General features: G+C 44.5%; 1 protein-coding gene across 5 annotated transcripts in view; it reads right to left on the bottom strand.

Annotated features, from left to right (window-relative positions):
• Window positions 1–12,719, bottom strand: part of ADGRG4 (adhesion G protein-coupled receptor G4) — a 55,713-nt gene that overhangs the window by 38,549 nt on the left and 4,445 nt on the right. The window lies entirely within an intron of this gene.

The following is a 12,719-nucleotide window of genomic DNA, read 5'->3' on the forward strand; positions in this document are numbered from 1 at the left end:
ACCGTAGGCATAACCTGGCCTCAGAAATTTCTTAAAGTCACCTTTATAATCATTTGTGCCCATGAGACAGAGTCCCCCTCGGCATGAGGCCACCAAAATTACAGAGATCTGTCCCTGTGCCTTCAACATCTGCCATGTCACACTTTAAATCTCCCCTTCCTCAGTAAAATCTTAGTGGTATTCATGTACACACAATGAAGTAATGGTTCTCATCTGAACCAAGTGCTGCTACCCAGGCAGAGTTCAGAAAGAACAGAGACCTCAACAATAGCCTGCAAAGGGAGCTTCCTTCAAGCTACTGAGGTCTCATAATCATCCATGACCTTTTCATGCCTGGTGGTTGTGGATCCCCTGCTCTGAATTTTGCATCGGACCTTTTGCATTGGAAAAGTGCTGGACCTGCTCTCTGGCTGTCCGTCCCATCTGCAACTGCCACCAAGATCCAGTGGTTCAGTAACGGTAACATTTCAGACAGTCAGCTGGAGCTGAAAACAGATAAAAGCAGCAGGAAGAAATCTTATTCCAGAATAGTTGAGGGGACACATGACTGCAGATGTGGAGGAGAGAGCACAACGCGGTGACTGTTGCAAGGGGTGCACCCCACTGCACCCGGCTGGGGAGCCAGAGCAGCCTGAGCTATGCAAGCTATTCTGCTAGGAAAGTGCAGATGACGCAGAAACTCAAACAGATAAGTGTCATAGCCAAGATTTTTTCCACAGCCTGAATTCAGTGTGTCACATCACTGCTGCTTTTCTCATTCCTGTGGCCGGGGAATGTCTTAAAGTGATCATAACATTCTCACTAAATGTGAACCAAAACCCTGCAAAAGCTTTGCAGTTAAACATACGAGGGTGAGATTCATATCTCGTGTCAGTGGGTATAAATTCCTGCTTACACTAGACCAGGATTTAGCCCCGGTTGTGCCGTCAGGGGCCCAACACACGAGGACATGTTACCAGCTGGCAGCACACCGCACCGTCCCATCAGCACTTGGTTTTCCCAGGATGGCCTGACTTGCTAAGGGGCAAGAGCCCTTCTCTGTAATGTGTCTTCCAGGCCATGATTTATTACTAGTTTGTTTGGTTTTTTTTTCCTATTACCGAGCAATGCCAGGAGTCTTTTTACTTAGTCTCTTACCAAAGAGAAATGCATTTTATCCATTAATTTTGCATATTAAATGTGAGTGGGAGGAAGAGCTACTGTTTTCTCTCCGTTCCAGCTACTCAACTGCTTGCATCTGGTGAGAAGGCAAAACGCTCACACAGAGGCAGAGCCTGATCATTGGAAACGTTGCTCTGGGGCCTTCCCTGAAGAAGCTGGGGGTTTTGGTGCACCTCTCATGTAGGCGGCGTGCACCACACAAACTGCTAGCAGATCCCGCTTACCCCTCTGCTGAAAAATGAGCTACGCCTATCTTTTCCCACCAGACGTCCCTCCAGACAAGTGATCTGCAAAGGGAGAAAAGGAAGATGGTGTCCTGTTTTAGGATGGATGGAGGCCGGAAGGACTGCCTGTTCTCAAACAGTACCTCAGCCCTCGCTTGCCATCACGCCCGGGGTCCAGGGGCTGGCCAGCAGGGGGGCTTCCTTCCCCTCCCGCAGCGGCCAGACCATGGGCACAGCAGCGCTCACGTGGCCGGCGTTTGCCCTGGGTACAAAAGGCTTTGTCCCGTGGCTTCTGCCTCCTGCCCGTGCCTGCGGTCGGCAGGTCCATTTTACCTCTGCTAGCACGAGGCAAACCGCAGCGGTTTGAACCAGACAGGTTTATCCTCAGTGCATCCTCATGCCATCTGCACTTTGTGCAGAAAACTTTGACTGGGAATTTCATAAGGCACCCTTTTAACTCTTTTAATTCCTCTGTAAGTAAGCAATGGCCTTCACTTAGCAACTGCCTGACTCATTTCCTTTCTGAGCAATCCCCTGGGTTCACTCGACATTACTTCCTGTTCACATTTTCTGCATCTTCTGATATTTTTTCCTTTTACAGCTGAGACAGGCAGTTAAAAATAGCAACAGGATTGCAGTGTGTTTGTAAAATCAATACTGTCACCCCAGAGATCGTCTCAAGCCATTTCTCTGAATCATTCCATTTTCTGTTGCAAAATTAGCGTTAAGTCTTGAGAAAAGACATATTTTAGTAGTCCTGAAAAAAAATCTTTATGAACATGTTAACTTCTTCAGTACAATTCAGATTTATGTGTTTTAAATACCTCTGAAATAGTATTGACATTAACAATCTTGTCAGAGTAGAAAAAAACAGCCTGAAGGGATGAAAGCTTTTTGCCATCTTTGTATTTTCTCCAGATGCCTACAGGACAGGATATATGGGCTTCTGATACACTCTTCTATACTAGTTTACATTATCATCTAAAACTGTCCTAACACGGAGTTAATTTTTTGCTGTACAGAGATACCAAAATTCCAATACACGGAAGCTCAAACCCTGTAACTACTGAGTGGAATGAGCTGTGGTGTGCCAATCAAGATCATTTCAGCAAAAAAAATAGCCCTGATTTTAGGTCAAGAAGGAGCTTGGGATTTACCAGCTGCAATAGCATTGCTTGAGGAAGAGAAAATTGGAAATACCAGTTATTTTTTCGTCATGATTATGCTAGCTGTAACCCAGAGATCCCAATCTGCCAGTCAGCGTGCAAGGTGCTGTACCCTCACACCATGCATAGCTCTGCTACGTACTGCAGGTGGTGACCTGCTCCCCTTCCAGGTGATCCTGGCCCCATTCCAGGGCAAGGGCCTCACTGAGGTCACGAGGAATACAGCTTAAATCTGAGACCTCACTACCCAGCCAGTAAAATGTCCTTTTGAAACCAAAAAGTTATGATCTACAGCTAGTGATGTTTTTGTGACCGCCATTTGTGCTGGCAGAATCCCAGCTCGTGCTGCTCCCAGGTCGAACCCATCGTCTGGCAGCTGTCAAGGGCACATCTCTGACAGGAGTACCAAGACCCACAGCCAAAAGTGTGTCTCCAAGCCCTGGGCGCAGAGGATGCTCCCATCTAAGCCTAGGTTTGAATTCTGTGGGATGGATTTATCTTTGTAGGGGACACAACACTCTCCCAGTTCCCACCCTGAACATTACATCTGTGCTGTTCAGGAAGTCTGGGAGCTGGAGAGAGCTTTTAATTGTGTTCTCCCAGCTCATTTCTAATTGAATTTTGCTTTAGTGCTTGTACATGAGAGGAGCAATAATTGAAGGGGTAGGGACTCTGCTTGAGTCAGAAGCATACATGTTGAGCTGATTTATAACAGGTAATAACTGGGGCCTTAGTGCATTGTTCCCATTAGGAAGAGAGGCTAAAAAGCCCAGCCAGATATTTACATTATTGCACATAGTCTCGTTTCCTTGAGCACAGTAGAAGAAAACCAAGCAAAGTTTCTTCTGTTAAGCGTTTCCAAATCAGGGTCATTAGCACGGCCTACCCCCAAGACAGTCTGTCCTTCTGCTATTTCATGAGTCCATTAGATGAGTCCTTTTCTCACTGACACACAAACCACATGGCTTCCTTCAAATCCTCTGGCCTTTACATTTGCAGGTACAAGCTTTGACATGTAGACCACTGTTTTGGCTAGGAAACCAAAGAGAAACATTGACTCTTAGCTGTCATTACAGAAATAGGTGGTAATTGCTCTTTCTATTCAGTTTCAAAGAGCAGAGTGGTAAGAGAACCACCAGCTTTAGCCATGTCTGCAATTGATGCACCCACCACCCCAAGAAACTTTCATAATTCCCAATTTATTCTGTTCTGCTACAGCTTGCTGGAGATAAATTTCAGATCAGATGCTACAAAGCACCCCTGTGTGCTAAATCCTACATTTAATCACTTCACACAGGTATCCATCTTGTTTCCTTTTCGGTATTAAACCACGCAGTGTGTTCAAGTGAATGGTAACTTAACAGGCCCTACTGCATCGAAGGCTTTTAAGGAAAATTGTCCCATGACAGCAAGATGAAATCCAAACGCAGAATACAGCTTTGTGCTTGTACCATTTCCCCCTGGAAATGAGCTACTTGTCAGAAAAACAGCAAGCAGGCATGAGCAGTTCTTTCTTTATCTCTGCAGGTGGCACCAAGCATTTAGTTCTGAGACATACTTGCTCTTTTAAAGGTATTTTGAATATCTAAAAGTTGATCTCTGTGCTATCCTATCAACCCTTCCCAAATCAATCTATATACTAGAATGATTCATAGCTAAGGCAACAGGTTCTGTTCTGATTCTTGTCCCTAGACGGTGGTGACATCAGATGCATCTCACTGAGGTGATGCAACGCTTCTTCCACCAGCACCTGAGTAAAACCATGACATTTTCAGGAGCTTCCTCTCCCTCGCATAGAACAGGAACTAAGCAATTTGGGCTAAAAAGTACCTATCTTTCAGGAGGCTGTATATGCATACTCCTTTAAATGTTCCTGCTAGGGGAAATGAAGCTGCTCCTTCCACCCGGACCACAGCAGAAGCCCTTGCTCAGCCAAGTCCTCCTGCGCACCATTTTCTTGCAAGGGCTCTCATGCTGTGGGTCAGCAGACAGCCCCACCTCGCCCACCCTTCTCCTTTCCTACTGCGAAGGCCCCGGTCCTGTACTACTGGATGCAATGGGAATGTGTCTTCGAAGCCTACAGAAGGAAGGCTGAGTCCCATCTCTCTTCTGTGCCAATCCCCATGCCTATCTGTAGGATGTTTTTGCAACCTCGTATGCCTCATTTAATTTTTTTAATTCTTCTCTTTTTGTTAGTTTCAAGAGCTTTTCCCAGCCCTCGCTCCTCTGCTCTCTCCACAAGAAGTACCCTCTGAGCGATGAACACTGCACCCGGGATGTTTCAGGCTGAAAAGTCACAGTGACAGTGACATCTGCTTTGCTTGAGCTCTTCCATCCAGCATGAAGGGGATCAAAACTTCACCCTGACATTAACCAAGGAGAGAAACTATGGACACGGGGAGGAATGCTGAAAATGTAAAGCTTTCCTTCTTGGATAGGTACCTAGGCAATATAAGGCACAAAAATAAAGGCAGAAAATACACATTATAGGGACACGTAGAGGCAAGATGTGCCGTACCGTACAGAGCCCCCCGTAGCTCAACACGCTGCTCAGCTGCACGCCCGCAGTGGCAGCCCAGCACATGGCCTCTCTCCAGCTCTGGGACTCGTGGACCAGTCCCAGCTGCCAGTGTTTCACCCATCTGCCTGTGTCGTCCCTGGGACTGTGAAGGGAACCGGGGTGCAGCCCTGCGGAGGTGTGAGGTACGGACAGGCCGAGCCAGGGGGAAGGCTGCGCAGACATTGGTGGCGTAAGGGAGAGTGGGGTTACAGCTGAGGCAAGCCAGCAGCTTGCTGCTCTCTGGGAGGGGACGGCAATCACCAGTCGCCCGTCCCCAGCTCTGGAGTCAACCCACACCTCGCACCATCCATCCACCTTGCAGGAGCTGCTGCGGGAAGCTGTACGCTCGCACCCTTCACAAGGTCAGTTTTCTGCTGATTTAATCCGGCTTGGCACAAGGACAGGGACACCCAAGTGCTGGCAGCAGAGAAGCAGTGGCACCGCGTGGCCAAGGCACCCTTTCCTTTCAGCTGAGATCTGCACGGCTGGATGCTCACACTGCACCAGAGCATCCTGCCCCACGACAGCTCTGGCTGACCGACATGCCCACACTGATTTGGTGAACCAGTGGAAGACCCAGAAGTAAAAGCGGGCCCTGGTGAAGAAATATAAACTAAATATCCTCATTCCCAATCACTTGCAGTCACTGTAAAACTTCTATGCCACAGTCACAGCTCTCAGATTTGCAAATTATAAACTCCCACATGGTTAGCCTGGGTTCTTTATGCTTTCAGGGCTCAGCTAGGGGTTATCAATCTTTGCCAGTCACCTTTTTGGGTGCTCCTTCACACAGACGGCCTGATTTACTGCATTGTGGCAGAATCATACTGCATTTCACTGCAGCGTTTTGGAGCTATTACTCTTTCCCCAGGCTAACGTATTTGCCATCCTCACAAGCAAAGCAGAAAAAGACAGCTTCATGGCCTGAGCCAAAAAAAATGTTATGACTTATTAATTTAGCAACACATTTTATTCACCGCTGGCAGTACTGGCTGATGAGCAAAATAAGGATGTCAGATTCATCCTTGACTCCCGCATTTCAAAATAAACAAATCCATCTATACAGTCATCCTCAGAACAACCATAGGATGCTGGGCTGGACATAGATGGAAATAACTGGCAATAGTTGATATTATACCTGTTCCATCCTCACCCTCATCCTGCTCCACAAAGCACTCTGTTGTTCAACTGGATTGTATGCAGGTCTGGAACTACATCCATCACATCCGACAGCTATCGGTATTATGCTTGATTTCTTAGTTGGGCTATCCATATACTCAAGGTACATACACAATAAATTTAGAACTAATGAAGATTTTCCTTTATTTCCTTGTGTCTTTGGGACACGGGGTCATGTATTATTTCACTTACGTAGCGTCTCTGGGCTACAACTGAGTGCGCTGCTGTACTTGTTACAATATGTTATAGAAACATTATAATACTTAAAAGGTAGATAATGTCTTATAGTTTCAAAGCACTGTATAACCGTGAACTAATTGAGGTTCATGGCATCACTTTTAAGCAGATAAGGAACTACCACTGAAAAGTAAATAGCAGCCAACATTTATTACCCTGAGGTCACAACTACAGTAGTTATTTTTCCAGGTGTGGGATAGCAAAACAATTGAGTTTGCTCAGATGTCACTGTGTAGTAATAACTGGTAAATGTCAGTATTCAGATGGAAATTTGAAATGGAAACCCCCTCACCCCCATGTGTTGTTCTACCCACTCACCAGCAAAAGTTGCACAGCCACAGTGCTGTTATTGCAGAATTTGTCATAATTTCTTTTCACACAAGCTACGCAGCCTTGATACCGCCCTGAGTCAGGGGGTACAGGCTGTCTGAAAATCATGCCCCTGGGAATCCCCCGAGAGGAGACAAGCCTACAAACCCGGTAGGCCGAGCAGGTTGCTGTTGTACCAAGAAGAATAACCTGTACTGCTGGTGGATGAAAGCACCACACACTCAGATCTACCAGAGCACTAGGTGCTTCTTTCTTTTTCATTTCCTGTAGCAGAGCAAGCTTCAAAGGGCCTCTGCATGAGCCTCCTGCTTTCATCCAGCGATAAAATGCCTTGAAATTGGGAATCTCATATACCAAGGCAGGTGCTGCATCACCCTGGTAAGGTAAAGGATACTCTTCAGGCCTTTTCAAACGTCTCTCCCTTTTCTTTTTGCACTGGACAAACCATGCAACCTCAACCACTGATTTGCAGCTGAGCCTAGACACATGTGGGTATTATCACACTGTGTTCACAGCAATTTGGACTAGGCCCCGTACCACAGGATTTCAAACCACTTAGTGCTCACCACTGTTGGCTTGAGCCAAACCTCCACATGTCAAAGCAGAAGTCCTGGCAAACAAGCTAGTAGAAACTCTATTAGCAACTCTGTGACCTGTGCTAATAGCAATCACACCAAAAGCCGTGCCAGTCCCAGCAAACAAGAGCCCTAGAGTTTTCCATCGGCAGGGAGAGAGGGCTGAAGAGTACCCAAACTAGAGAGTTTGTTCTGAAAAGCTCACTAGAGCATGAGTTTGACTGCAGTTTGAAAGCTGTTTTTTTGGCTACTGGCCATTTAGATGATTGGTGGCTGTTGGTCATGGCACGCTGTGCATGGGACATGGGACAGTGATGGTGGGTACACTGGAGGGTTCTGCTTAAATTAATGTCATTTATATGGTCAACAAGCATTGCCACAAAATGTATGTAAAGGATTCACACATGCTACTCCTATACCTCATTTATTGCAGAATTGTGTAAATCTCTTGCTAGTTTGGCACTCATATTCTTTGGGGAAAAAATAAAAAAATAAAAAATCTAGCTGTCCTTGGTAAAGATATAAATAAATGCAAGGCTAGAAGGTAACAGACTGGAAAGAGTGGATTTCTTGGGGGGCTACAACCCTGCATTTTGCTGAATCCATTGCCCACAGCATCAATTTACTCATCATGATGCACTTACCTATTACCTTATACTCACGATGGTAAGAACTGAGCCAGTGCTCATTACAGACAGCTACACTGGAGACCTAATTGCAGAGTACATCACTGATTGCATTAGAGGGATGTGTAATAACTGATGGGCTGTGCATGTAAAATATAAGTGGCACACTTTTAGCACGTGCATGATTTGTATCTCTTATTTAGAAAACTCTAGTTACTATAGACAAGCCTGACATATGCCACCTCTACATAGCAAAATCTTGCTGCCGGCTTATTGGAAACTGATCATTTTATAGTCTTAATTTTGATCAATTTAGTTATCTTTTGGAAATGGAGATGTCCTTTCTCCATGGTGGAAAGCCTACTTCTGTTGCAGCTCCCAGCTGTATTTTGAAAATGACTTCTGCTAGGAAAACTTTGCAAGCACATTCTCCAGCACTCAGTGACGCCCCAAAGAGCAAAGCACAGCTCTCTGCAGATCCCTGAGTAGGGGAAGCACGGAGGGATGTGCTGGTGTCTGCTCCCTGGTCACCAAGGACATGACATGCAGGAACGGCACAGAGCTGTGCCAGGGGAGGGTCAGACTGGACATCAGGAAAAATTTCTTTGATGTGAGGTTGGTCAAACACTGGCACAAGCTTCCTAGTGAGGTGGCTGATGCCCCGTGTCTCTTGGTGGTCAAGAGACATTTGGACAATACCCTCAATAATATGCTTTAAATTTTGATTAGCCCCAAACAGGTCAGGCAGCTGGACTAGATGGTCTTTTCAAGTCGCTTTCAACTGAACTATTCTGTTCTGTTCAGTACTCCTTGCTGTTATTGCTTCAAAACCAAAATGCTTTCTTTAGACTGCAATGTCAAAGTCTTCCCAAAACTGAAGTTAAGAAACAGATGTGAAGCCAAAGGGATCATGGAATGGTTAGCTTTAGGGTGACAGATGATTAGAAGATGCTCAAGGAGAAACATCTGGCCTTTCTCTTCATACTCCATGCCACCATTCAGAGCTTCAAATGAAGAGTAATCCAAATGGGAAAACATGAAACCTGCTTATGACAGATGCTAGATTTATTACGCCTGTCCCTGCAATACAGGCCACAGTTTGAAGAGTAAATTGTACTGCTGTTATTCTGTCAATGAATTCTCTAAACAACCCCCCCAAAAATCAAACAGGTAAAACAACCACAGATGAGCTGACGCTTGTGTTTTAAAGCTCTCAGCTCCAAATCTAGCCACTTATCACTCCTTTCTGAAACTGAACTCCTGACTTTCCCAGTAGTACAGCTCTAGTCGGGCGACTGTTTACCAAGTGCCATCTAATGGGTTCAAAACTGACTTTCAGGTTATATTCAGAGGGGAAAAATGTGTAAAAAGAGAGTTTTATCTGTGTAAAATAAGCACAAGTCTGATCAGAATCTGACCCTGCATCTCTCCCTATGTGTGTGCATGGATGTGTGGGTGCAGGGAGGCAGAGGAAATATGCGACAGAAGTCATAAAGGCTCCTAGATAATGCCTCTAAAGTATTTCTAAGGCATTGCACAAGTAACAATATTCAGAGACATAAATTCAGACAGAAGGGATCTATTTTACGTGGACAGAAGAATACTCATGTGGAATACACGCACAAAGAAGCTTCTTTAGGCAAAACAAACAAACAAACACTGGAGTCATTTATCTCCTTGCCCTCTTTTTTTTTGCTGGAATACAGGAACTCCACAGTGTTACAGCCTAAAACCGTGGAAGAGGCCTCCCTCTGTCCCTGCTGGGTTCATCTGCAGAATCCTGCTTCAGCCTGTTCAGCTGGTCAGGGGTAGAGTGCCCATTTCATGGACGGACAAGGTAGGGTCTCTGGAAAAGCAGCCTGCGAGACCACGGCAGTCTTTCGAAATCACGTAAGAAGCCAGTGGGAATTGCCAGAGCAGCAATCTCCATGCCAAAACAGGAAAGAACGCCATAGATTTCAGTAACAGCTACACTGCTGAAGCCCCTTTTCTAAATATTTTTCTTACAAAAAGGAACTACTCTGTTTGCTCAAGTGTTATATCAGAATGAAATCGGTCTTTGAAAACTTATTAAAGCAAACCAAGAACTGAAATCTCTCTTGATATAGTTGAATAGAACTTTTACCCCTCATTGAACTTGATAAATTTGAATTAATTGCATGGGGAGAGGCAGATTCAACAGCAGAATTAACAGACTACAACTTCCATATGAGAAATGGAAACACAGCTTCTTGACACTGCAAATGCAGCCAGTATCCATCTGTGCCAGGCACACAGACTGTCATTATTGCATAGCCCTAGCAGTATCCTTCTCACACCAGAAGCATCCCTGGCTTCTGACAGAGAGGAAAACAAACTGGGTGTTGTCACCCTAAAGTACAAATTGTTAGTGCCCATTCCAACGTGTGGTGGAAGGGTCCCCCTACAACCTGCTCGGAACTGCAGCTAGATGGCAGTGGGACAGAGGAGGGCTTTTCACTTAGGTACATCCCCAGACACTGCAAAAAGTTGAAATTTGGATGAACGTAGTTCCAGCTATTAAGTGCATTAGTAAAATCATTATTGTCTTTAGAGTTTTGGTGGATTTTTGTTGTTGTTGCTGAAAAGCGTTTACTGCCTCCTCTCCCCCCCTGCGAGCAGGGTAGTGTAGCTGTCACTGACATATTCTCCTTGGCTCGACTTCACTCTCCTTCAGCATGGGAACAGCTGAGCAAAATGCTACGCATTGCCTATACTAAAACCGCACAGGGAATAAAGATGATGCGAGGAGGCCATTAAATCTAGGCCTGGCAATAAATCTGAGAAGAGCAAGCGGAAATATGAAGCAAAAGGTCTACACAGAGCTTAGAAAATAGGAGCTGTTCCTGACAAATCTCACTGTTACTGCAGGTAGAGTCTCTATTCAAACTGCAAGCAAACAGCTTAAATCAGCTTAAGAAAGACAAGAATTCAGCCACAGCTTGTATCCTTGCACTAAGAACCTTCCTCATCGTCCTCACTGCAATCTGCTCTTTATTTTTGCTTTCTCCAAAAGCAGAGAGGCATCAGGAACTCTCCTCTGCTCTGCCAAGAAGCTCTGCACATAATGGAAAGCAGCGTGACCAACTGTTCTTTTTCATCCAAGGAGACTTACTGGAAAACTGATCTTTCAAAAGAACCCACCTTTGAGCTGATAGAGAGAAAAACATCTAAGCAGTCTTGAGTTACTGAGAAATATGTTAAATTCTCAAATAACTGAAAAAATTACTCTTTATTCTCAAAATTCCCATGAGTACTCAGTTCTACCTGGAGAACAAACAGAAGGATTTTCAGATCATTACCTAGATTTGAGGGGTCATATAAGAGTTTTCAGAAAACATCCTCTCAGTCAGATGCACAGCGCTGTCAGCATAGTACTGTAACTCTCCACAATGGTGTTTTATCTCAACACCGCTTTGAACAATAAAATATTCATAAAAAGCCACTGCTGGAATATATTATCTCACCAGCACATGATGATAAGATTAAATTGTTTGGTATTAGAAGTGATAAGGATTAGCGTATCAGTGTTTGGCTTGTTGGACTTGTATTACATAGTGCCATTGACAATAATCACATCAAAATTTTGGAAAATTTAGCAATAAATCAGTAATGATTACCAGATTAAGCTGTAAGGCAAAAAACAGTGCAGCATTTGTACAATGACTCAGTGTGATAGCTTTGTACCTAAGAAAATTGATTTTGCTGATTCACCTTAGTCTTTTATTTGGGGAATGTATGCCTTCAAATGAGAGCAGGACAAGACATGAAGGATATATAAGAAAACTATTTTCAGAACCGGTCAGCTACTCTTCAAATCCTGCAAAAAGTTCTGGCCTAGATTTTGGCCCGTTGGGGCTGGGAGTAGCTTACTGTGGTTCAGCCACTATTGCTGCAGCCTCCCAGGCACTGTGGTCATACAAATAGCGAGTGAAGACAGCACTAGGTGTTTACACATGCCGTGAGCACTTGAACACAAGGCATCTCAGTTCAGATAAACAGATGCAGCGTTCACGTGTGTTGTTTAGGCAGTCACTTTAGCAAATTTCACCCAAGAGATTAACTTTTGTTATTTACCATTATTTGCTTGCTATCTTCAGCATACTCAACCTACCAAACACGTGCGTATAAAACACAAATAGAGTGACTGTTAACCTCGGAGGGCTTTGCTTGAAGGAAAGCCGTAGAAGAAATAAGTAGTTGTATGAACACTGAAAAGAAAAGAGGTGGTAACAACAGGATTTTATATTCCTATTTTGACCCCAGTTATAACTACAATTTGGATGTCATGGGGAATACATGTGCTAAGGCAACACCTAGGTGTTATTCTGTTAAATGAGACCCGGTGGGCATGCACAGGATTACAGACAGGAAAGGAGTGGACCTCTTTCCATATTTATTATGTTCTAATGCATCTATCATATACCTAGTGCTTGTTCATTCTCACTTTATTCCTCTTCATATATATTGGACTCCTGTACTTACAAAACTATTATATAGCAAAGGATTTAAGACACAGAATTGGTATTATGCACTGAAGCATCAAACCATTTCTGCCAGCTACGCAAGGTAGCCACATTGTCACGTTGCCTTCTCTTGAACTCATTTATCTTTTGTCACAGCTTAGTACATTCTATCTAAAT

This window comes from Anser brachyrhynchus (genome assembly GCF_964034855.1).
Source record: "Anser brachyrhynchus genome assembly, chromosome: 13".
Classification (NCBI taxonomy): Eukaryota; Metazoa; Chordata; class Aves; order Anseriformes; family Anatidae; genus Anser; species Anser brachyrhynchus.